At 50.6% G+C, this 6,779-nt stretch overlaps 1 long non-coding RNA gene across 1 annotated transcript; it reads right to left on the reverse strand.

Moving 5' to 3' along the window:
- Positions 1–2,131: 2,131 nt before the first annotated feature.
- Positions 2,132–5,612, reverse strand: LOC138750622 (uncharacterized). Its single transcript, XR_011349425.1, has 3 exons — positions 5,503–5,612; positions 4,442–4,667; positions 2,132–2,233 (listed from the first exon to the last, which is right to left on the reverse strand). It is a non-coding gene; the product is annotated as an uncharacterized lncRNA (long non-coding RNA).
- Between the last annotated feature and the right edge of the window lie 1,167 nt (positions 5,613–6,779).

Consider the following 6,779-nt stretch of genomic DNA (forward strand, 5'->3'; position numbering starts at 1 on the left):
GAAAGGAACCACCTACATCCTACAGGATGGAGCGCCAGAATAGCGTACATAGTTGAAGAAATTAAATTCCAAGACTTTGCTCTGCAAAGTGTTTCAACTTCAAAAGTACAGCCCCTCATGCCCAATCCCGGGAATTTACTGGGACAGGGTCCAGTGGAAAAGGGACACTGTCCAAATGCCAGTGTCAAATGATGTCATTTCACGCCACCTCTAACCCTACTCATATCCTCGGCGTTTGCCGATGTCGGCCTGATGGTAAAACCAGTGGAACAGAGACAGCAGAGAATCACCTGTTTCCAGTCGAAGGCAGAACACTCCGCTCCCCGGGGATGAGTTGTGTTCAGTGGAAAAGCAATCTTGTGTCCCAGTGGAAATGGCACCAAGGGCTTCCTAACCTCAGACACTGCATGGCCATTGAACTGGGATTCCCGTGGAAAAAGGGTTTCAGACTGCTTTGTAAAATCTGCATGCAGTGCTTCAACCGAAATGAAGGCCAATGGGATGATGAGCTTCATTAAACTTTTCTACGTGGTCGTGCGTGAAAGTGAGGCCATTTTGGCAAGAAAGCGCAGAAAAATTAACCACGATCACAGGAGTGGCCTCCACGTGATACCTGGAGCAATATCTTCATGGAAACAAGCGACAACTTGACCAAATATCTAATCTCATTTATAAAAATAGCACTGGCCTTCGCGAAAAGATGTATCACGATCAACTGGATGTCCGATAGCACGCTGGGCTGTGGAAATGAACTGCTGTTACCTACGGGAAAAAAAAATCACATAAACGTGACCCTTTGGTAAAGGTCTGTCAACTGTACTTGGACCACATAGGGGCCCAGACACTAATATAAATGAACAATAAAAGGGGATGAATGTAACCATTATATAGACCAAAACCAAGTTTCCCCAACTGGACTCATCTACTTGTAATCTCTGAAAATGTGGATATGAAAACAAACTGCAATAGAGAGAGAAAAAATTCAAAGTGCAAAAGGAAGAGTCTTTAAATGGGTCCCTGAATGTGTGTTGAGTCTGGTGGTGAAGGGGAAGCAGCTGTTCCTGAACCCGGCTATACCTCTTTCCTGATGGGAGCAGTGAGAACAGAGCGGGTGATGTGGATCCTTGATTGCTGCTGCTCTCTGACAGCAGCGTTCCCTGCAAATGTTCTCAATGGTGGAGGGTTTTTACCTAAGATATCCTGGGCGGTGTCTTAACTTTTGCAGAGCTTTTTGCTCAGGGGTATTGGTGTCACAAGACAACTGATCAAACCTACTACAAACTGAACCTTTCACCCCTCACACCCGTAAACCCACTATTTTTCGTGCATCAATGTGCCTGTCTAAATGTTAAAGGTCCCTATTATTCCAGACTACACCATCCTGCCCGGCCATGCACTCCAGGCACCCGCAGCCTTCTGCACGTTCTCTTTCTACAAGTCCTTCAGCAGCCTTGTGTTTCCTCAGCACTGCCTGCTCCTCCACCAAGCTCTGCCTCAAATCCATTCACTCTATGAGCTTCCTGCATCACTCCAGAGAAAAGCCCAAGGTTTCTCTCTCTGGATATTGCATTTACTTCATTCTGATGGGCTGAATTCCTGCAGCTTCCCAATCAAACATCTGCAATCGCCTTTAAATTGTGCCCCTCTGCACAGATTTGTGCCACCTGCTTTTAAGCAGGTTAAATCCTATGGGCATTCTGACAGTATCCTTCCACGCTCTCTCTCTCTCTCTCTCTACCAGTGGATCTAAATCCTTCTGCCCAAATTGTTGCTTGGTCTGGGCTTCTGTCCTTTTGCCTGGATTCTCATCCTCTGCTATTTCAGTCTGAACCTTGCCGTCAGCCCGAGGAATAAAACCGAGGGGATATGGATTGGAATTCTTTCTGGCTAGAGCATCTCAAACACTGCTCTCATCCTCGTGTGTGCACAGCTAGAGACAAGAACAAATCTTGTCCTTAGTCACTGTGAATACCATCTCCAGGATGCTGGCACTTTATTCCTGTGTGTTTTTTTTTGAACCTTGCTTAGTGCTAGTTTTTCCTTTTGATTTGAACATTACAATATATGTGAACGCACTTTCCAAATGGTTTTACAATGTAAACAATATTTTAAAGAAAAATCTGAAGACTTCACCATCTGAGATGCAGATTCTAATCTGTGGCTTCGGCGGGTCCGCGCCAAGGGGTATTTGGATTATTTTAAAGAGAACCGTCTTCCAATGTCTGCAGTGGAACTGGGAGAAAGAGGGTTGGGCTGTCGGTGTCATAGTTAATGACGTCTCATTACAGAACTGAAAGCTTACAGTCTGTGGTGAACTGATATTCTCGTCCCACTGACCAGCACCCCTTCCTGCTCATTCCCATCCATGGGGCCGGGACTCCCTCACCCTCACGGGTCCCCCTCACACTCGCAGTTCTCCGATCCCCTCAACCACACGGATCCCCTAAACCACGCGGGTTCCCACCCCCACCTTCAGCCTCGCAGGTGCCCTCAGCCTTCTGGGTCCACGTCCCGGTCCCCCCCTCCGCCCTCTGGGTCCCCGTACCTCCTCAACCTTCTGGGTCCCCGTCCCCTTCCCCCCTCAGCCTTCTGGGTCCCCACTTCCCCCTCAGCCTTCTGGGTCCCCGTCAGCCTTCTGGGTCCCTGTCCCCTCTCAGCTTTTTGGGTCCCCGTCCCCCCTCACCCTTCTGGGTCCTGATCACCCTCACCCTTCTGGGTCCTGATCACCCTCACCCTTCTGGGTCCTGATCACCCTCACCCTTCTGGGTCCTGATCACCCTCACCCTTCTGGGTCCAGATCACCCTCACCCTTCTGGGTCCTGATCACCCTCACCCTTCTGGGTCCTGATCACCCTCACCCTTCTGGGTCCTGATCACCCTCACCCTTCTGGGTCCTGATCACCATTACCCTTCTGGGTCCTCATTCCCCTCACCCTTCTGGTTCCACGAGTACCTCAGCCTTGCGTGTCCCTCAACCTTCTGGATACCCGTCCCCCTCAGCCTCGCAGGATCCCCGCCCCCCACAGCCTTGCATGTCCCTCACTCCTCTTGCAGATATCCCACACCCCTCTGGCGGGTCCCCCTCACCCTTCTGGGTCCTCGACCCCCCTCACCCTTCTGGGTCCCCGACCCCCTCACCCTTCTGGGTCCCCGACCCCCTCACCCTTCTGGGTCCCCGTCCCTCTCCCCCCTCTGCCTCGCGGGCCCCGAGCCCCCTCTGCCTCGCGGGCCCCGAGCCCCCTCAACCTCGCGGGACGCGACGCCCCTCAGCCTCGCGGGTCCCTGATCCCCCTCAGCCTCGCGGATCCCCCTCCCCCCCCACAGCCTCACGGACCCCGACCCCCCCCCCCCTTCAGCCTCGCGGGTCCCCGACTACCACACACCCTAACGCCACCCCGACCCAAACTCCCTCACGGTACCCCAGCCCCACCTCACAACCATCCCCCTGCCCGTTCCCCTCCGAGCTCCGGCCGCTCCAGACCCAAAGGGCGACCCGTGGAAACTCCGTCCTCCCTGGTCTCGCTCCCAAAATGCCCCGATTCCCGCCCGTGAGGAACCGACACGAACCTCTCTCCCCCTCCCGCTCGCGACCAACTCCTCCAAAGGCCGGAAAGATCAACAACATGGCAGCCACCAGGGGTCGCTCTCGCGAGAGCTTGATCCACCCCTCCTCGGGATCTCCTCTCCACCACCCCGAGCCCCTGGATGGAGCCCCAGGGCTCGAGGTCCAGCCCTTTGGAGCCCCCTCTCTCCTGAGAACCTCGTCCCACTGGGGAAGGGTCCGAGAGCTGCCTCGGGCCTCCAGTCCATCTCCCCTTCAGGCTGCACATTTCCACACCAGGACCTGCCCCACATTCCCCCCCAAGATTCCAGTCCATCCCACCTCCACCACCTTGGCCCAAAGCTCATTCCACGTTCCCACCCCCCTCTGAGGGAAGAAAATCCCCCTTCAATCTCAATCCATGTCCTCCTCTTTGAATCTCTCCCACTCTCCTTGGAAACAGCCTGTCCCCATGGACACGATCCGTCCCCCCTCACAATTTTCAAATCTTCCTCAATCTTCTACGCTCCAGGGAATAAAGTCCCAGCCTGTCCAACCTTCCCCTGGAACTCAAACCCCGAAAGCCAGACCACCTTCTTGTCACTCTCCTCGACGCGCTGTCTCATTCCTATCCTTCCTCTCCTCCGGCCACCCAAACGGCACACAATGTTCCCAAGTTGGCCTCACCCATGCCTCGTCCAACTTCCTCGTGGCCTCCCACCTCCTGCACTCAATCCTCTCATTTCTGAAGGCCAAAATACCAGAGGCTTTCTTCACTCCCCCCCACCCCCCCATCTCTACAAGGGACTCCACTTTCGGGCAGTTCTGTACCACAGTTCCTCAATCCCTTTGTTTGACAACACTCCTCAATGGTCTGCCATTTAACATTCAAACTCTTACGTTTTAAGAATCAATTGCAGAGATCCATGGATGTGGGAAGTCAGGAGGGTTAGGGACTGGGTGCAGGTCGATGAAACTGGCAGAATGATATTTCACCATGGACGAGAAGGGCCGAAGGGTCCCTTTTCTTTGCTGTGGGGTTTCTAGGGTAGAGTTCACACCATTCTCAGGAAGGAGGATGAGCAGACAGATGTCATGGTCCACGGGTAGGAAAGGTGATGAGATCCTGCCAGGAGAGATGAGGGAGTTAAGTGCACAACCAAGGGGTCTCTCTCTGTCAGTCTGTGTGTGTCTCTATCTCTCTGTGTCTCCCTCTCTCTCTGTCTGTGTCTCTCTGTCTGTGTCTCTGTCTGTCTGTGTCTCTCTCTCTGTCTGTGTCTCTCTCTCTGTCTGTGTCTCTCTCTCTATCTGTGTCTCTCTTTGTGGCACTCTGTGTCTCTCTGTGTGTGTCTCACTCTCTGTCTCTCTCTCGCTGTCAGTGTCTCTCTCTCTGTCTGTATGTGTCTCTCTGTGTGTCTGTGTCTGTATATCTGTCTCTCTGTGTCTGTGTGTGAGTGTGTCTGTCTGTCTGGGTATGTGTGTGTGTCTCTCTCTGTCTGTGTCTCTGTATCTGTATCTGTGTGTGTGTGTCTCTCTCTGTCTGTTTGTGTGTCTTTCTCTCTCTGTGTCTCTGTGTGTGTCACTGTCTGTGTGTGTCTCTCTTTCTGTCTCTCCCTCTGTGTCTCAATGTGTGACTCTCTCTGTGTCTGTATGTGTGTGTGTCTCTCTCTCTCTGTCTGTGTGTGTGTCTCTCTGTGTCGTGTGTGTGTGTTGTCTCTCTGTGTCGTGTGTGTGTGTGTCTCTCTCTGTCTCTATGTGTGTCTCTCTGTCTCTGTGTATCTCTCTCTCCATCTGTGTGTGTCTCTCTGTCTCTCTCTCGCTGTCAGAGTCTCTCTCTGTCCCTGTGTGTGTCTGTGTGTGTGTGTGTGTGTGTGTGTGTGTGTGTGTGTGTGTGTCTGTCTGTCTGGGTATGTGTGTCGCTCTCTATCAGTGTCTCTAATATTTGCTTATTCATTACCCACCATTATCCATCCCGACTGGTGGTGCGCGCTTTGTTCCCCAAGGCGTCCGTATTGGCTGTCCATGGACCATCTCTGCCCCAACGCATTCCTCGGTGTCACCTGCATTAAAATCAAGGTGGCATCAGCACCTTTTTGGGCACTTTTAGCCGTATTTCCTCAGTTCTTCTGGCCAGTTTTGTGTTTCGTTCACACATTCCTGCTGCCTGGGGTTCACGGCACTCGTGGAAAATCGCCAGTTCCTGAAACAATTCTTCATTTATCTTATTTGTAACATTTTTACATTTAATTTAACATATGCATTAAAAAACTTAAATTTCTTATTTGAAAATAAGATGAAATTAATGCATAGTGATTTAAAAAGTAACCCCTCCCACAGCTGCCCAATAGAAAACAATAAAGAGAGGAAACATCTAGATAGCATTCATAAAAATTGAGCAAAACTCTCAAATAAATTCTTGCTTTTCTTGGTTTTAGGAGTCAGAAAGTTCGTGTTGGGTGATTACAACTTAATTCCTACAATTGGTAAATACACATCCCAAATCTTCAAAAGAGAAATTCAAATTTGTTCCGTGAATTCAATGTAATTTTTTCAAGTGGGATACAACGGCCTATTTCAGTGTGGCTCTCGACCCATTCCCAAATACGCATCGGACTTCCAAGTTACTGCCACACATTTTAACCCTATAACAATTACAGCACAGAAACAGGTCATTTGGCCCTTCTTGTCTGCACTGAACGAAATACTCTCCTCTCGTACCACCTCTCAGCATTACCCTCCCCTCCAATTTTCCCTGAAATGACAAAATGGACCCTGCCGCCACTACTTTTCCCGGAAGCTCACTCCACTCAGCCACCACTCTGAGTAAAGAAGTTCCCCCTCATGTTACTTCCAAACTTTTACCTCCTGTTTCAATCCCTGCTCCCCGCAATGAAAAAAGTCTCTCCACATCAACTCGTTCTATCCTCCAAGTAATTTTAAAGACTTCGATCAAATCCCCTCTCAACCATCTACAATCCAAAGAATAAAGACGTCATTTGCTCAATCTTTCTTTGTAATCTAGTTGCTGATATCCAGGTAACATTGACGTAAATCTTCTCTGCACCCTCTCTACTTTATTGATAGCTTTCCTCTCATTTGGTGACCAGAACTGAACACAGTACTCACAAAAGAGCTTCACCAATATCTTGTCTAATCTCAACCTCACTGCCCGACTCCTGTATTCTATGCGATGGTTGATCAAGGCCAGCTATTTGAACAGATTCTTTTCGAGGTACTC

This window comes from Narcine bancroftii, unplaced genomic scaffold (assembly GCF_036971445.1).
Source record: "Narcine bancroftii isolate sNarBan1 unplaced genomic scaffold, sNarBan1.hap1 Scaffold_206, whole genome shotgun sequence".
Lineage (NCBI taxonomy): Eukaryota > Metazoa > Chordata > Chondrichthyes > Torpediniformes > Narcinidae > Narcine > Narcine bancroftii.